At 46.1% G+C, this 17,409-nt stretch overlaps 16 non-coding genes across 16 annotated transcripts; 8 read left to right on the plus strand and 8 right to left on the minus strand.

Annotated features, from left to right (window-relative positions):
* Nucleotides 1-990: 990 nt before the first annotated feature.
* TRNAR-ACG (transfer RNA arginine (anticodon ACG)) lies at nucleotides 991-1,063 on the minus strand. The gene has a single exon. It is a non-coding gene; the product is annotated as a tRNA-Arg (tRNA).
* A 770-nt stretch (nucleotides 1,064-1,833) lies between these two features.
* Nucleotides 1,834-1,940, plus strand: LOC146818108 (U6 spliceosomal RNA). Its single transcript, XR_014964496.1, has one exon. It is a non-coding gene; the product is annotated as a U6 spliceosomal RNA (small nuclear RNA).
* Nucleotides 1,941-2,948: 1,008 nt separating this feature from the next.
* On the minus strand, nucleotides 2,949-3,021 carry TRNAR-ACG (transfer RNA arginine (anticodon ACG)). The gene has a single exon. It is a non-coding gene; the product is annotated as a tRNA-Arg (tRNA).
* A 776-nt stretch (nucleotides 3,022-3,797) lies between these two features.
* Nucleotides 3,798-3,904, plus strand: LOC146818110 (U6 spliceosomal RNA). Its single transcript, XR_014963385.1, has one exon. It is a non-coding gene; the product is annotated as a U6 spliceosomal RNA (small nuclear RNA).
* Nucleotides 3,905-4,911: 1,007 nt separating this feature from the next.
* Nucleotides 4,912-4,984, minus strand: TRNAR-ACG (transfer RNA arginine (anticodon ACG)). The gene has a single exon. It is a non-coding gene; the product is annotated as a tRNA-Arg (tRNA).
* Nucleotides 4,985-5,760: 776 nt separating this feature from the next.
* LOC146818112 (U6 spliceosomal RNA) lies at nucleotides 5,761-5,867 on the plus strand. The gene has a single exon (XR_014963386.1). It is a non-coding gene; the product is annotated as a U6 spliceosomal RNA (small nuclear RNA).
* A 1,852-nt stretch (nucleotides 5,868-7,719) lies between these two features.
* On the plus strand, nucleotides 7,720-7,826 carry LOC146818113 (U6 spliceosomal RNA). Its single transcript, XR_014963387.1, has one exon. It is a non-coding gene; the product is annotated as a U6 spliceosomal RNA (small nuclear RNA).
* A 997-nt stretch (nucleotides 7,827-8,823) lies between these two features.
* TRNAR-ACG (transfer RNA arginine (anticodon ACG)) lies at nucleotides 8,824-8,896 on the minus strand. Its single transcript has one exon. It is a non-coding gene; the product is annotated as a tRNA-Arg (tRNA).
* Nucleotides 8,897-9,670: 774 nt separating this feature from the next.
* On the plus strand, nucleotides 9,671-9,777 carry LOC146818115 (U6 spliceosomal RNA). The gene has a single exon (XR_014963388.1). It is a non-coding gene; the product is annotated as a U6 spliceosomal RNA (small nuclear RNA).
* Nucleotides 9,778-10,784: 1,007 nt separating this feature from the next.
* On the minus strand, nucleotides 10,785-10,857 carry TRNAR-ACG (transfer RNA arginine (anticodon ACG)). Its single transcript has one exon. It is a non-coding gene; the product is annotated as a tRNA-Arg (tRNA).
* A 772-nt stretch (nucleotides 10,858-11,629) lies between these two features.
* LOC146818117 (U6 spliceosomal RNA) lies at nucleotides 11,630-11,736 on the plus strand. Its single transcript, XR_014963389.1, has one exon. It is a non-coding gene; the product is annotated as a U6 spliceosomal RNA (small nuclear RNA).
* Nucleotides 11,737-12,743: 1,007 nt separating this feature from the next.
* On the minus strand, nucleotides 12,744-12,816 carry TRNAR-ACG (transfer RNA arginine (anticodon ACG)). Its single transcript has one exon. It is a non-coding gene; the product is annotated as a tRNA-Arg (tRNA).
* Nucleotides 12,817-13,588: 772 nt separating this feature from the next.
* LOC146818119 (U6 spliceosomal RNA) lies at nucleotides 13,589-13,695 on the plus strand. Its single transcript, XR_014963391.1, has one exon. It is a non-coding gene; the product is annotated as a U6 spliceosomal RNA (small nuclear RNA).
* Nucleotides 13,696-14,702: 1,007 nt separating this feature from the next.
* On the minus strand, nucleotides 14,703-14,775 carry TRNAR-ACG (transfer RNA arginine (anticodon ACG)). The gene has a single exon. It is a non-coding gene; the product is annotated as a tRNA-Arg (tRNA).
* Nucleotides 14,776-15,543: 768 nt separating this feature from the next.
* On the plus strand, nucleotides 15,544-15,650 carry LOC146818121 (U6 spliceosomal RNA). The gene has a single exon (XR_014963392.1). It is a non-coding gene; the product is annotated as a U6 spliceosomal RNA (small nuclear RNA).
* Nucleotides 15,651-16,657: 1,007 nt separating this feature from the next.
* On the minus strand, nucleotides 16,658-16,730 carry TRNAR-ACG (transfer RNA arginine (anticodon ACG)). Its single transcript has one exon. It is a non-coding gene; the product is annotated as a tRNA-Arg (tRNA).
* Nucleotides 16,731-17,409: the final 679 nt, after the last annotated feature.

Genomic DNA, 17,409 nt, shown 5'->3' on the forward strand with positions numbered 1-17,409 from the left:
AAATGTTCTATGTTTTCAAGACTAATTGAAATAATAAAGCAGGTTCCAGTGCTTTCCTCCTAATATCTATTTTTCAATTTGTCTCTCCTCAACATTTTTAATGTATTTACCTCGCAGTAATGAAGGTGCACTCTATGGCCAGCTGCATTTAGCAAGGAAGCCTGCAGGACTTCTGGGACTTTTCTTTCCCTTCTTCAGCCTCCCTGTCATTATTCTTCACAACCCCCAAATCTATACTGCTGCCAGCGATGCGTTGCTTTGTGGGAAGCAAGAGAAAGAGAAGGGGAGGGCCTATGCAAATGATGGCCTCAGGGCTGTCTGGGAGTCCCTTTTCAGCAGTACTGTTAAAATCCGCCTTGCAACCAGATTGGTCGGGTAAGCTGAAAAACACCAGGCATGATTGGGCACCAGGTCCTCTAGGCCCTTGGAGGACATATCGGCGCTGCATCCCTCAGTTTCTGAGGTCCAAGAAATGTTCACCCTCCACCCTAATAGAGAGGTCGTGGCCGATCGTGGCCGATCGGGGCAGAAGGGAGCAGGGCAAGATGCTCATGATCCTGCTCTAATAATGAACTGCCTTCCTCTCTCCTTACCTGTGGTTCTGCCTGGCTGCTTGGTTCCAGTTGTAGGCCTACATCCCACAGGCAATTTGCTTGTCCCTCTCACACATGTAAATGGGTCAGCACTCAAGTGCACACACCTGCCTGCACCCACAGACCCTCTCACACACACTTTTCTCAACAAGATTTTTTCCTAGTTTAGAGACTCAGAGACCCATGTTGAAATACAAAAGCAGCACACCACATGACGGCCTTCACATAGAATCCAGCAGCAAATGGGAAACTTTTAACTAGCCGTGGTCCTATTACTGCAGCCCTACCATGGAACGACTGCTGGATGAGTCCTGCTCGAGAATATTGAACCTACAACAAGTCTGAGGTAAATAAGAATTCCACAGGAATACCATAAAACAGGGACCTATGACCCTTTCGAGCCAGATAGGAGTCGAACCTACAATCTTCTGATCCGTAGTCAGACGCGTTATCCATTGCGCCACTGGCCCCATGTAGGATTACCCATACTTTTGTCCTTAAGAGGACCAGAAGTTGTGTGTGTGTGTGTGTGTGTTTTAAAACACCATTCCATCAACCTTTTTAGCCACGTTTACTGCTCACAACCAGAAGACACAAGTAAACCCACCTGACCTCCTGAAATTCTGTTCTGTCAGGTGTTCCTAACTTATACAAAGGACTTTAGGAGGACGAAGGACCTAAAAGTCAGGGGAAATGGTCCTAGGTCCAAGGAAATGTTTTAGATCAGCCTCAGTTTCTTAAATATTCTGCATTAACATCATCAGTTCCACGTCTGTGTGGAGCTGATCTTGAGGACTCCTTAATCAGCAGGCGGGTACAACAATAAAGTGTTTAATATTACAATACAGGCGAAAATTCAGACACCTTGTCATAGGCTCACCTTGTCCAGGGACCCAAGCATGCTGCCTTTCACCTCTCAGAGCCCTTCACCTAACCTACTGTGCAGCTGTCTCACCTTTAATATCACTGTTCCACAGGCAGCATGATGTCACAATGTTCCTTGTCAGTAGCCTGAACCATGAGCCTTTGCAACCCTGGCATAATCTACATACTTCCAATTGGTGAAGTCTTGGACCACAAATGCAGTGAAGAATAATGGATTGTTACTCTTCATGCATTTTTGCCCATTGGCTCAGATTTGAATGCTTACTGGCCATACGAGCATCTCTGCCAGGCCACCCTATGTCTAGAGACCGTAGATTTAGAGAGTTTATAAACATTGTAGGTTCATCAATGAAGTGTGCTCGCTTCGGCGGCACATATACTAAAATTGGAACGATACAGAGAAGATTAGCATGGCCCCTGCGCAAGGATGACACGCAAATTCGTGAAGCGTTCCATATTTTATACCAGCTTTCAGGAGAGAAATGTTCTATGTTTTCAAGACTAATTGAAATAATAAAGCAGGTTCCAGTGCTTTCCTCCTAATATCTATTTTTCAATTTGTCTCTCCTCAACATTTTTAATGTATTTACCTCGCAGTAATGAAGGTGCACTCTATGGCCAGCTGCATTTAGCAAGGAAGCCTGCAGGACTTCTGGGACTTTTCTTTCCCTTCTTCAGCCTCCCTGTCATTATTCTTCACAACCCCCAAATCTATACTGCTGCCAGCGATGCGTTGCTTTGTGGGAAGCAAGAGAAAGAGAAGGGGAGGGCCTATGCAAATGATGGCCTCAGGGCTGTCTGGGAGTCCCTTTTCAGCAGTACTGTTAAAATCCGCCTTGCAACCAGATTGGTCGGGTAAGCTGAAAAACACCAGGCATGATTGGGCGCCAGGTCCTCTAGGCCCTTGGAGGACATATCGGCGCTGCATCCCTCAGTTTCTGAGGTCCAAGAAATGTTCACCCTCCACCCTAATAGAGAGGTCTTGGCCGATCGTGGCCGATCGGGGCAGAAGGGAGCAGGGCAAGATGCTCATGATCCTGCTCTAATAATGAACTGCCTTCCTCTCTCCTTACCTGTGGTTCTGCCTGGCTGCTTGGTTCCAGTTGTAGGCCTACATCCCACAGGCAATTTGCTTGTCCCTCTCACACATGTAAATGGGTCAGCACTCAAGTGCACACACCTGCCTGCACCCACAGACCCTCTCACACACACTTTTCTCAACAAGATTTTTTCCTAGTTTAGAGACTCAGAGACCCATGTTGAAATACAAAAGCAGCACACCACATGACGGCCTTCACATAGAATCCAGCAGCAAATGGGAAACTTTTAACTAGCCGTGGTCCTATTACTGCAGCCCGACCATGGAACGACTGCTGGATGAGTCCTGCTCGAGAATATTGAACCTACAACAAGTCTGAGGTAAATAAGAATTCCACAGGAATACCATAAAACAGGGACCTATGACCCTTTCGAGCCAGATAGGAGTCGAACCCACAATCTTCTGATCCGTAGTCAGACGCGTTATCCATTGCGCCACTGGCCCCATGTAGGATTACCCATACTTTTGTCCTTAAGAGGACCAGAAGTTGTGTGTGTGTGTGTGTGTGTGTGTGTTTTAAAACACCATTCCATCAACCTTTTTAGCCACGTTTACTGCTCACAACCAGAAGACACAAGTAAACCCACCTGACCTCCTGAAATTCTGTTCTGTCAGGTGTTCCTAACTTATACAAAGGACTTTAGGAGGACGAAGGACCTAAAAGTCAGGGGAAATGGTCCTAGGTCCAAGGAAATGTTTTAGATCAGCCTCAGTTTCTTAAATATTCTGCATTAACATCATCAGTTCCACGTCTGTGTGGAGCTGATCTTGAGGACTCCTTAATCAGCAGGCGGGTACAACAATAAAGTGTTTAATATTACAATACAGGCGAAAATTCAGACACCTTGTCATAGGCTCACCTTGTCCAGGGACCCAAGCATGCTGCCTTTCACCTCTCAGAGCCCTTCACCTAACCTACTGTGCAGCTGTCTCACCTTTAATATCACTGTTCCACAGGCAGCATGATGTCACAATGTTCCTTGTCAGTAGCCTGAACCATGAGCCTTTGCAACCCTGGCATAATCTACATACTTCCAATTGGTGAAGTCTTGGACCACAAATGCAGTGAAGAATAATGGATTGTTACTCTTCATGCATTTTTGCCCATTGGCTCAGATTTGAATGCTTACTGGCCATACGAGCATCTCTGCCAGGCCACCCTATGTCTAGAGACCGTAGATTTAGAGAGTTTATAAACATTGTAGGTTCATCAATGAAGTGTGCTCGCTTCGGCGGCACATATACTAAAATTGGAACGATACAGAGAAGATTAGCATGGCCCCTGCGCAAGGATGACACGCAAATTCGTGAAGCGTTCCATATTTTTACCAGCTTTCAGGAGAGAAATGTTCTATGTTTTCAAGACTAATTGAAATAATAAAGCAGGTTCCAGTGCTTTCCTCCTAATATCTATTTTTCAATTTGTCTCTCCTCAACATTTTTAATGTATTTACCTCGCAGTAATGAAGGTGCACTCTATGGCCAGCTGCATTTAGCAAGGAAGCCTGCAGGACTTCTGGGACTTTTCTTTCCCTTCTTCAGCCTCCCTGTCATTATTCTTCACAACCCCCAAATCTATACTGCTGCCAGCGATGCGTTGCTTTGTGGGAAGCAAGAGAAAGAGAAGGGGAGGGCCTATGCAAATGATGGCCTCAGGGCTATCTGGGAGTCCCTTTTCAGCAGTACTGTTAAAATCCGCCTTGCAACCAGATTGGTCGGGTAAGCTGAAAAACACCAGGCATGATTGGGCGCCAGGTCCTCTAGGCCCTTGGAGGACATATCGGCGCTGCATCCCTCAGTTTCTGAGGTCCAAGAAATGTTCACCCTCCACCCTAATAGAGAGGTCTTGGCCGATCGGGGCCGATCGGGGCAGAAGGGAGCAGGGCAAGATGCTCATGATCCTGCTCTAATAATGAACTGCCTTCCTCTCTCCTTACCTGTGGTTCTGCCTGGCTGCTTGGTTCCAGTTGTAGGCCTACATCCCACAGGCAATTTGCTTGTCCCTCTCACACATGTAAATGGGTCAGCACTCAAGTGCACACACCTGCCTGCACCCACAGACCCTCTCACACACACTTTTCTCAACAAGATTTTTTCCTAGTTTAGAGACTCAGAGACCCATGTTGAAATACAAAAGCAGCACACCACATGACGGCCTTCACATAGAATCCAGCAGCAAATGGGAAACTTTTAACTAGCCGTGGTCCTATTACTGCAGCCCTACCATGGAACGACTGCTGGATGAGTCCTGCTCGAGAATATTGAACCTACAACAAGTCTGAGGTAAATAAGAATTCCACAGGAATACCATAAAACAGGGACCTATGACCCTTTCGAGCCAGATAGGAGTCGAACCTACAATCTTCTGATCCGTAGTCAGACGCGTTATCCATTGCGCCACTGGCCCCATGTAGGATTACCCATACTTTTGTCCTTAAGAGGACCAGAAGTTGTGTGTGTGTGTGTGTGTGTGTGTGTTTTAAAACACCATTCCATCAACCTTTTTAGCCACGTTTACTGCTCACAACCAGAAGACACAAGTAAACCCACCTGACCTCCTGAAATTCTGTTCTGTCAGGTGTTCCTAACTTATACAAAGGACTTTAGGAGGACGAAGGACCTAAAAGTCAGGGGAAATGGTCCTAGGTCCAAGGAAATGTTTTAGATCAGCCTCAGTTTCTTAAATATTCTGCATTAACATCATCAGTTCCACGTCTGTGTGGAGCTGATCTTGAGGACTCCTTAATCAGCAGGCGGGTACAACAATAAAGTGTTTAATATTACAATACAGGCGAAAATTCAGACACCTTGTCATAGGCTCACCTTGTCCAGGGACCCAAGCATGCTGCCTTTCACCTCTCAGAGCCCTTCACCTAACCTACTGTGCAGCTGTCTCACCTTTAATATCACTGTTCCACAGGCAGCATGATGTCACAATGTTCCTTGTCAGTAGCCTGAACCATGAGCCTTTGCAACCCTGGCATAATCTACATACTTCCAATTGGTGAAGTCTTGGACCACAAATGCAGTGAAGAATAATGGATTGTTACTCTTCATGCATTTTTGCCCATTGGCTCAGATTTGAATGCTTACTGGCCATACGAGCATCTCTGCCAGGCCACCCTATGTCTAGAGACCGTAGATTTAGAGAGTTTATAAACATTGTAGGTTCATCAATGAAGTGTGCTCGCTTCGGCGGCACATATACTAAAATTGGAACGATACAGAGAAGATTAGCATGGCCCCTGCGCAAGGATGACACGCAAATTCGTGAAGCGTTCCATATTTTTACCAGCTTTCAGGAGAGAAATGTTCTATGTTTTCAAGACTAATTGAAATAATAAAGCAGGTTCCAGTGCTTTCCTCCTAATATCTATTTTTCAATTTGTCTCTCCTCAACATTTTTAATGTATTTACCTCGCAGTAATGAAGGTGCACTCTATGGCCAGCTGCATTTAGCAAGGAAGCCTGCAGGACTTCTGGGACTTTTCTTTCCCTTCTTCAGCCTCCCTGTCATTATTCTTCACAACCCCCAAATCTATACTGCTGCCAGCGATGCGTTGCTTTGTGGGAAGCAAGAGAAAGAGAAGGGGAGGGCCTATGCAAATGATGGCCTCAGGGCTGTCTGGGAGTCCCTTTTCAGCAGTACTGTTAAAATCCGCCTTGCAACCAGATTGGTCGGGTAAGCTGAAAAACACCAGGCATGATTGGGCGCCAGGTCCTCTAGGCCCTTGGAGGACATATCGGCGCTGCATCCCTCAGTTTCTGAGGTCCAAGAAATGTTCACCCTCCACCCTAATAGAGAGGTCTTGGCCGATCGGGGCCGATCGGGGCAGAAGGGAGCAGGGCAAGATGCTCATGATCCTGCTCTAATAATGAACTGCCTTCCTCTCTCCTTACCTGTGGTTCTGCCTGGCTGCTTGGTTCCAGTTGTAGGCCTACATCCCACAGGCAATTTGCTTGTCCCTCTCACACATGTAAATGGGTCAGCACTCAAGTGCACACACCTGCCTGCACCCACAGACCCTCTCACACACACTTTTCTCAACAAGATTTTTTCCTAGTTTAGAGACTCAGAGACCCATGTTGAAATACAAAAGCAGCACACCACATGACGGCCTTCACATAGAATCCAGCAGCAAATGGGAAACTTTTAACTAGCCGTGGTCCTATTACTGCAGCCCTACCATGGAACGACTGCTGGATGAGTCCTGCTCGAGAATATTGAACCTACAACAAGTCTGAGGTAAATAAGAATTCCACAGGAATACCATAAAACAGGGACCTATGACCCTTTCGAGCCAGATAGGAGTCGAACCTACAATTTTCTGATCCGTAGTCAGACGCGTTATCCATTGCGCCACTGGCCCCATGTAGGATTACCCATACTTTTGTCCTTAAGAGGACCAGAAGTTGTGTGTGTGTGTGTGTGTGTGTTTTAAAACACCATTCCATCAACCTTTTTAGCCACGTTTACTGCTCACAACCAGAAGACACAAGTAAACCCACCTGACCTCCTGAAATTCTGTTCTGTCAGGTGTTCCTAACTTATACAAAGGACTTTAGGAGGACGAAGGACCTAAAAGTCAGGGGAAATGGTCCTAGGTCCAAGGAAATGTTTTAGATCAGCCTCAGTTTCTTAAATATTCTGCATTAACATCATCAGTTCCACGTCTGTGTGGAGCTGATCTTGAGGACTCCTTAATCAGCAGGCGGGTACAACAATAAAGTGTTTAATATTACAATACAGGCGAAAATTCAGACACCTTGTCATAGGCTCACCTTGTCCAGGGACCCAAGCATGCTGCCTTTCACCTCTCAGAGCCCTTCACCTAACCTACTGTGCAGCTGTCTCACCTTTAATATCACTGTTCCACAGGCAGCATGATGTCACAATGTTCCTTGTCAGTAGCCTGAACCATGAGCCTTTGCAACCCTGGCATAATCTACATACTTCCAATTGGTGAAGTCTTGGACCACAAATGCAGTGAAGAATAATGGATTGTTACTCTTCATGCATTTTTGCCCATTGGCTCAGATTTGAATGCTTACTGGCCATACGAGCATCTCTGCCAGGCCACCCTATGTCTAGAGACCGTAGATTTAGAGAGTTTATAAACATTGTAGGTTCATCAATGAAGTGTGCTCGCTTCGGCGGCACATATACTAAAATTGGAACGATACAGAGAAGATTAGCATGGCCCCTGCGCAAGGATGACACGCAAATTCGTGAAGCGTTCCATATTTTTACCAGCTTTCAGGAGAGAAATGTTCTATGTTTTCAAGACTAATTGAAATAATAAAGCAGGTTCCAGTGCTTTCCTCCTAATATCTATTTTTCAATTTGTCTCTCCTCAACATTTTTAATGTATTTACCTCGCAGTAATGAAGGTGCACTCTATGGCCAGCTGCATTTAGCAAGGAAGCCTGCAGGACTTCTGGGACTTTTCTTTCCCTTCTTCAGCCTCCCTGTCATTATTCTTCACAACCCCCAAATCTATACTGCTGCCAGCGATGCGTTGCTTTGTGGGAAGCAAGAGAAAGAGAAGGGGAGGGCCTATGCAAATGATGGCCTCAGGGCTGTCTGGGAGTCCCTTTTCAGCAGTACTGTTAAAATCCGCCTTGCAACCAGATTGGTCGGGTAAGCTGAAAAACACCAGGCATGATTGGGCACCAGGTCCTCTAGGCCCTTGGAGGACATATCGGCGCTGCATCCCTCAGTTTCTGAGGTCCAAGAAATGTTCACCCTCCACCCTAATAGAGAGGTCTTGGCCGATCGGGGCAGAAGGGAGCAGGGCAAGATGCTCATGATCCTGCTCTAATAATGAACTGCCTTCCTCTCTCCTTACCTGTGGTTCTGCCTGGCTGCTTGGTTCCAGTTGTAGGCCTACATCCCACAGGCAATTTGCTTGTCCCTCTCACACATGTAAATGGGTCAGCACTCAAGTGCACACACCTGCCTGCACCCACAGACCCTCTCACACACACTTTTCTCAACAAGATTTTTTCCTAGTTTAGAGACTCAGAGACCCATGTTGAAATACAAAAGCAGCACACCACATGACGGCCTTCACATAGAATCCAGCAGCAAATGGGAAACTTTTAACTAGCCGTGGTCCTATTACTGCAGCCCTACCATGGAACGACTGCTGGATGAGTCCTGCTCGAGAATATTGAACCTACAACAAGTCTGAGGTAAATAAGAATTCCACAGGAATACCATAAAACAGGGACCTATGACCCTTTCGAGCCAGATAGGAGTCGAACCTACAATCTTCTGATCCGTAGTCAGACGCGTTATCCATTGCGCCACTGGCCCCATGTAGGATTACCCATACTTTTGTCCTTAAGAGGACCAGAAGTTGTGTGTGTGTGTGTGTGTGTGTGTTTTAAAACACCATTTCATCAACCTTTTTAGCCACGTTTACTGCTCACAACCAGAAGACACAAGTAAACCCACCTGACCTCCTGAAATTCTGTTCTGTCAGGTGTTCCTAACTTATACAAAGGACTTTAGGAGGACGAAGGACCTAAAAGTCAGGGGAAATGGTCCTAGGTCCAAGGAAATGTTTTAGATCAGCCTCAGTTTCTTAAATATTCTGCATTAACATCATCAGTTCCACGTCTGTGTGGAGCTGATCTTGAGGACTCCTTAATCAGCAGGCGGGTACAACAATAAAGTGTTTAATATTACAATACAGGCGAAAATTCAGACACCTTGTCATAGGCTCACCTTGTCCAGGGACCCAAGCATGCTGCCTTTCACCTCTCAGAGCCCTTCACCTAACCTACTGTGCAGCTGTCTCACCTTTAATATCACTGTTCCACAGGCAGCATGATGTCACAATGTTCCTTGTCAGTAGCCTGAACCATGAGCCTTTGCAACCCTGGCATAATCTACATACTTCCAATTGGTGAAGTCTTGGACCACAAATGCAGTGAAGAATAATGGATTGTTACTCTTCATGCATTTTTGCCCATTGGCTCAGATTTGAATGCTTACTGGCCATACGAGCATCTCTGCCAGGCCACCCTATGTCTAGAGACCGTAGATTTAGAGAGTTTATAAACATTGTAGGTTCATCAATGAAGTGTGCTCGCTTCGGCGGCACATATACTAAAATTGGAACGATACAGAGAAGATTAGCATGGCCCCTGCGCAAGGATGACACGCAAATTCGTGAAGCGTTCCATATTTTTACCAGCTTTCAGGAGAGAAATGTTCTATGTTTTCAAGACTAATTGAAATAATAAAGCAGGTTCCAGTGCTTTCCTCCTAATATCTATTTTTCAATTTGTCTCTCCTCAACATTTTTAATGTATTTACCTCGCAGTAATGAAGGTGCACTCTATGGCCAGCTGCATTTAGCAAGGAAGCCTGCAGGACTTCTGGGACTTTTCTTTCCCTTCTTCAGCCTCCCTGTCATTATTCTTCACAACCCCCAAATCTATACTGCTGCCAGCGATGCGTTGCTTTGTGGGAAGCAAGAGAAAGAGAAGGGGAGGGCCTATGCAAATGATGGCCTCAGGGCTGTCTGGGAGTCCCTTTTCAGCAGTACTGTTAAAATCCGCCTTGCAACCAGATTGGTCGGGTAAGCTGAAAAACACCAGGCATGATTGGGCACCAGGTCCTCTAGGCCCTTGGAGGACATATCGGCGCTGCATCCCTCAGTTTCTGAGGTCCAAGAAATGTTCACCCTCCACCCTAATAGAGAGGTCTTGGCCGATCGTGGCCGATCGGGGCAGAAGGGAGCAGGGCAAGATGCTCATGATCCTGCTCTAATAATGAACTGCCTTCCTCTCTCCTTACCTGTGGTTCTGCCTGGCTGCTTGGTTCCAGTTGTAGGCCTACATCCCACAGGCAATTTGCTTGTCCCTCTCACACATGTAAATGGGTCAGCACTCAAGTGCACACACCTGCCTGCACCCACAGACCCTCTCACACACACTTTTCTCAACAAGATTTTTTCCTAGTTTAGAGACTCAGAGACCCATGTTGAAATACAAAAGCAGCACACCACATGACGGCCTTCACATAGAATCCAGCAGCAAATGGGAAACTTTTAACTAGCCGTGGTCCTATTACTGCAGCCCTACCATGGAACGACTGCTGGATGAGTCCTGCTCGAGAATATTGAACCTACAACAAGTCTGAGGTAAATAAGAATTCCACAGGAATACCATAAAACAGGGACCTATGACCCTTTCGAGCCAGATAGGAGTCGAACCCATAATCTTCTGATCCGTAGTCAGACGCGTTATCCATTGCGCCACTGGCCCCATGTAGGATTACCCATACTTTTGTCCTTAAGAGGACCAGAAGTTGTGTGTGTGTGTGTGTGTGTGTTTTAAAACACCATTCCATCAACCTTTTTAGCCACGTTTACTGCTCACAACCAGAAGACACAAGTAAACCCACCTGACCTCCTGAAATTCTGTTCTGTCAGGTGTTCCTAACTTATACAAAGGACTTTAGGAGGACGAAGGACCTAAAAGTCAGGGGAAATGGTCCTAGGTCCAAGGAAATGTTTTAGATCAGCCTCAGTTTCTTAAATATTCTGCATTAACATCATCAGTTCCACGTCTGTGTGGAGCTGATCTTGAGGACTCCTTAATCAGCAGGCGGGTACAACAATAAAGTGTTTAATATTACAATACAGGCGAAAATTCAGACACCTTGTCATAGGCTCACCTTGTCCAGGGACCCAAGCATGCTGCCTTTCACCTCTCAGAGCCCTTCACCTAACCTACTGTGCAGCTGTCTCACCTTTAATATCACTGTTCCACAGGCAGCATGATGTCACAATGTTCCTTGTCAGTAGCCTGAACCATGAGCCTTTGCAACCCTGGCATAATCTACATACTTCCAATTGGTGAAGTCTTGGACCACAAATGCAGTGAAGAATAATGGATTGTTACTCTTCATGCATTTTTGCCCATTGGCTCAGATTTGAATGCTTACTGGCCATACGAGCATCTCTGCCAGGCCACCCTATGTCTAGAGACCGTAGATTTAGAGAGTTTATAAACATTGTAGGTTCATCAATGAAGTGTGCTCGCTTCGGCGGCACATATACTAAAATTGGAACGATACAGAGAAGATTAGCATGGCCCCTGCGCAAGGATGACACGCAAATTCGTGAAGCGTTCCATATTTTTACCAGCTTTCAGGAGAGAAATGTTCTATGTTTTCAAGACTAATTGAAATAATAAAGCAGGTTCCAGTGCTTTCCTCCTAATATCTATTTTTCAATTTGTCTCTCCTCAACATTTTTAATGTATTTACCTCGCAGTAATGAAGGTGCACTCTATGGCCAGCTGCATTTAGCAAGGAAGCCTGCAGGACTTCTGGGACTTTTCTTTCCCTTCTTCAGCCTCCCTGTCATTATTCTTCACAACCCCCAAATCTATACTGCTGCCAGCGATGCGTTGCTTTGTGGGAAGCAAGAGAAAGAGAAGGGGAGGGCCTATGCAAATGATGGCCTCAGGGCTGTCTGGGAGTCCCTTTTCAGCAGTACTGTTAAAATCCGCCTTGCAACCAGATTGGTCGGGTAAGCTGAAAAACACCAGGCATGATTGGGCGCCAGGTCCTCTAGGCCCTTGGAGGACATATCGGCGCTGCATCCCTCAGTTTCTGAGGTCCAAGAAATGTTCACCCTCCACCCTAATAGAGAGGTCTTGGCCGATCGGGGCCGATCGGGGCAGAAGGGAGCAGGGCAAGATGCTCATGATCCTGCTCTAATAATGAACTGCCTTCCTCTCTCCTTACCTGTGGTTCTGCCTGGCTGCTTGGTTCCAGTTGTAGGCCTACATCCCACAGGCAATTTGCTTGTCCCTCTCACACATGTAAATGGGTCAGCACTCAAGTGCACACACCTGCCTGCACCCACAGACCCTCTCACACACACTTTTCTCAACAAGATTTTTTCCTAGTTTAGAGACTCAGAGACCCATGTTGAAATACAAAAGCAGCACACCACATGACGGCCTTCACATAGAATCCAGCAGCAAATGGGAAACTTTTAACTAGCCGTGGTCCTATTACTGCAGCCCTACCATGGAACGACTGCTGGATGAGTCCTGCTCGAGAATATTGAACCTACAACAAGTCTGAGGTAAATAAGAATTCCACAGGAATACCATAAAACAGGGACCTATGACCCTTTCGAGCCAGATAGGAGTCGAACCTACAATCTTCTGATCCGTAGTCAGACGCGTTATCCATTGCGCCACTGGCCCCATGTAGGATTACCCATACTTTTGTCCTTAAGAGGACCAGAAGTTGTGTGTGTGTGTGTGTGTGTGTTTTAAAACACCATTCCATCAACCTTTTTAGCCACGTTTACTGCTCACAACCAGAAGACACAAGTAAACCCACCTGACCTCCTGAAATTCTGTTCTGTCAGGTGTTCCTAACTTATACAAAGGACTTTAGGAGGACGAAGGACCTAAAAGTCAGGGGAAATGGTCCTAGGTCCAAGGAAATGTTTTAGATCAGCCTCAGTTTCTTAAATATTCTGCATTAACATCATCAGTTCCACGTCTGTGTGGAGCTGATCTTGAGGACTCCTTAATCAGCAGGCGGGTACAACAATAAAGTGTTTAATATTACAATACAGGCAAAAATTCAGACACCTTGTCATAGGCTCACCTTGTCCAGGGACCCAAGCATGCTGCCTTTCACCTCTCAGAGCCCTTCACCTAACCTACTGTGCAGCTGTCTCACCTTTAATATCACTGTTCCACAGGCAGCATGATGTCACAATGTTCCTTGTCAGTAGCCTGAACCATGAGCCTTTGCAACCCTGGCATAATCTACATACTTCCAATTGGTGAAGTCTTGGACCACAAATGCAGTGAAGAATAATGGATTGTTACTCTTCATGCATTTTTGCCCATTGGCTCAGATTTGAATGCTTACTGGCCATACGAGCATCTCTGCCAGGCCACCCTATGTCTAGAGACCGTAGATTTAGAGAGTTTATAAACATTGTAGGTTCATCAATGAAGTGTGCTCGCTTCGGCGGCACATATACTAAAATTGGAACGATACAGAGAAGATTAGCATGGCCCCTGCGCAAGGATGACACGCAAATTCGTGAAGCGTTCCATATTTTTACCAGCTTTCAGGAGAGAAATGTTCTATGTTTTCAAGACTAATTGAAATAATAAAGCAGGTTCCAGTGCTTTCCTCCTAATATCTATTTTTCAATTTGTCTCTCCTCAACATTTTTAATGTATTTACCTCGCAGTAATGAAGGTGCACTCTATGGCCAGCTGCATTTAGCAAGGAAGCCTGCAGGACTTCTGGGACTTTTCTTTCCCTTCTTCAGCCTCCCTGTCATTATTCTTCACAACCCCCAAATCTATACTGCTGCCAGCGATGCGTTGCTTTGTGGGAAGCAAGAGAAAGAGAAGGGGAGGGCCTATGCAAATGATGGCCTCAGGGCTGTCTGGGAGTCCCTTTTCAGCAGTACTGTTAAAATCCGCCTTGCAACCAGATTGGTCGGGTAAGCTGAAAAACACCAGGCATGATTGGGCACCAGGTCCTCTAGGCCCTTGGAGGACATATCGGCGCTGCATCCCTCAGTTTCTGAGGTCCAAGAAATGTTCACCCTCCACCCTAATAGAGAGGTCTTGGCCGATCGTGGCCGATCGGGGCAGAAGGGAGCAGGGCAAGATGCTCATGATCCTGCTCTAATAATGAACTGCCTTCCTCTCTCCTTACCTGTTGTTCTGCCTGGCTGCTTGGTTCCAGTTGTAGGCCTACATCCCACAGGCAATTTGCTTGTCCCTCTCACACATGTAAATGGGTCAGCACTCAAGTGCACACACCTGCCTGCACCCACAGACCCTCTCACACACACTTTTCTCAACAAGATTTTTTCCTAGTTTAGAGACTCAGAGACCCATGTTGAAATACAAAAGCAGCACACCACATGACGGCCTTCACATAGAATCCAGCAGCAAATGGGAAACTTTTAACTAGCCGTGGTCCTATTACTGCAGCCCTACCATGGAACGACTGCTGGATGAGTCCTGCTCGAGAATATTGAACCTACAACAAGTCTGAGGTAAATAAGAATTCCACAGGAATACCATAAAACAGGGACCTATGACCCTTTCGAGCCAGATAGGAGTCGAACCTACAATCTTCTGATCCGTAGTCAGACGCGTTATCCATTGCGCCACTGGCCCCATGTAGGATTACCCATACTTTTGTCCTTAAGAGGACCAGAAGTTGTGTGTGTGTGTGTGTGTTTTAAAACACCATTCCATCAACCTTTTTAGCCACGTTTACTGCTCACAACCAGAAGACACAAGTAAACCCACCTGACCTCCTGAAATTCTGTTCTGTCAGGTGTTCCTAACTTATACAAAGGACTTTAGGAGGACGAAGGACCTAAAAGTCAGGGGAAATGGTCCTAGGTCCAAGGAAATGTTTTAGATCAGCCTCAGTTTCTTAAATATTCTGCATTAACATCATCAGTTCCACGTCTGTGTGGAGCTGATCTTGAGGACTCCTTAATCAGCAGGCGGGTACAACAATAAAGTGTTTAATATTACAATACAGGCGAAAATTCAGACACCTTGTCATAGGCTCACCTTGTCCAGGGACCCAAGCATGCTGCCTTTCACCTCTCAGAGCCCTTCACCTAACCTACTGTGCAGCTGTCTCACCTTTAATATCACTGTTCCACAGGCAGCATGATGTCACAATGTTCCTTGTCAGTAGCCTGAACCATGAGCCTTTGCAACCCTGGCATAATCTACATACTTCCAATTGGTGAAGTCTTGGACCACAAATGCAGTGAAGAATAATGGATTGTTACTCTTCATGCATTTTTGCCCATTGGCTCAGATTTGAATGCTTACTGGCCATACGAGCATCTCTGCCAGGCCACCCTATGTCTAGAGACCGTAGATTTAGAGAGTTTATAAACATTGTAGGTTCATCAATGAAGTGTGCTCGCTTCGGCGGCACATATACTAAAATTGGAACGATACAGAGAAGATTAGCATGGCCCCTGCGCAAGGATGACACGCAAATTCGTGAAGCGTTCCATATTTTTACCAGCTTTCAGGAGAGAAATGTTCTATGTTTTCAAGACTAATTGAAATAATAAAGCAGGTTCCAGTGCTTTCCTCCTAATATCTATTTTTCAATTTGTCTCTCCTCAACATTTTTAATGTATTTACCTCGCAGTAATGAAGGTGCACTCTATGGCCAGCTGCATTTAGCAAGGAAGCCTGCAGGACTTCTGGGACTTTTCTTTCCCTTCTTCAGCCTCCCTGTCATTATTCTTCACAACCCCCAAATCTATACTGCTGCCAGCGATGCGTTGCTTTGTGGGAAGCAAGAGAAAGAGAAGGGGAGGGCCTATGCAAATGATGGCCTCAGGGCTGTCTGGGAGTCCCTTTTCAGCAGTACTGTTAAAATCCGCCTTGCAACCAGATTGGTCGGGTAAGCTGAAAAACACCAGGCATGATTGGGCACCAGGTCCTCTAGGCCCTTGGAGGACATATCGGCGCTGCATCCCTCAGTTTCTGAGGTCCAAGAAATGTTCACCCTCCACCCTAATAGAGAGGTCGTGGCCGATCGTGGCCGATCGGGGCAGAAGGGAGCAGGGCAAGATGCTCATGATCCTGCTCTAATAATGAACTGCCTTCCTCTCTCCTTACCTGTGGTTCTGCCTGGCTGCTTGGTTCCAGTTGTAGGCCTACATCCCACAGGCAATTTGCTTGTCCCTCTCACACATGTAAATGGGTCAGCACTCAAGTGCACACACCTGCCTGCACCCACAGACCCTCTCACACACACTTTTCTCAACAAGATTTTTTCCTAGTTTAGAGACTCAGAGACCCATGTTGAAATACAAAAGCAGCACACCACATGACGGCCTTCACATAGAATCCAGCAGCAAATGGGAAACTTTTAACTAGCCGTGGTCCTATTACTGCAGCCCTACCATGGAACGACTGCTGGATGAGTCCTGCTCGAGAATATTGAACCTACAACAAGTCTGAGGTAAATAAGAATTCCACAGGAATACCATAAAACAGGGACCTATGACCCTTTCGAGCCAGATAGGAGTCGAACCTACAATCTTCTGATCCGTAGTCAGACGCGTTATCCATTGCGCCACTGGCCCCATGTAGGATTACCCATACTTTTGTCCTTAAGAGGACCAGAAGTTGTGTGTGTGTGTGTGTGTGTTTTAAAACACCATTCCATCAACCTTTTTAGCCACGTTTACTGCTCACAACCAGAAGACACAAGTAAACCCACCTGACCTCCTGAAATTCTGTTCTGTCAGGTGTTCCTAACTTATACAAAGGACTTTAGGAGGACGAAGGACCTAAAAGTCAGGGGAAATGGTCCTAGGTCCAAGGAAATGTTTTAGATCAGCCTCAGTTTCTTAAATATTCTGCATTAACATCATCAGTTCCACGTCTGTGTGGAGCTGATCTTGAGGACTCCTTAATCAGCAGGCGGGTACAACAATAAAGTGTTTAATATTACAATACAGGCGAAAATTCAGACACCTTGTCATAGGCTCACCTTGTCCAGGGACCCAAGCATGCTGCCTTTCACCTCTCAGAGCCCTTCACCTAACCTACTGTGCAGCTGTCTCACCTTTAATATCACTGTTCCACAGGCAGCATGATGTCACAATGTTCCTTGTCAGTAGCCTGAACCATGAGCCTTTGCAACCCTGGCATAATCTACATACTTCCAATTGGTGAAGTCTTGGACCACAAATGCAGTGAAGAATAATGGATTGTTACTCTTCATGCATTTTTGCCCATTGGCTCAGATTTGAATGCTTA

This window comes from Triturus cristatus, chromosome 6, assembly GCF_964204655.1.
Source record: "Triturus cristatus chromosome 6, aTriCri1.1, whole genome shotgun sequence".
Classification (NCBI taxonomy): Eukaryota; Metazoa; Chordata; class Amphibia; order Caudata; family Salamandridae; genus Triturus; species Triturus cristatus.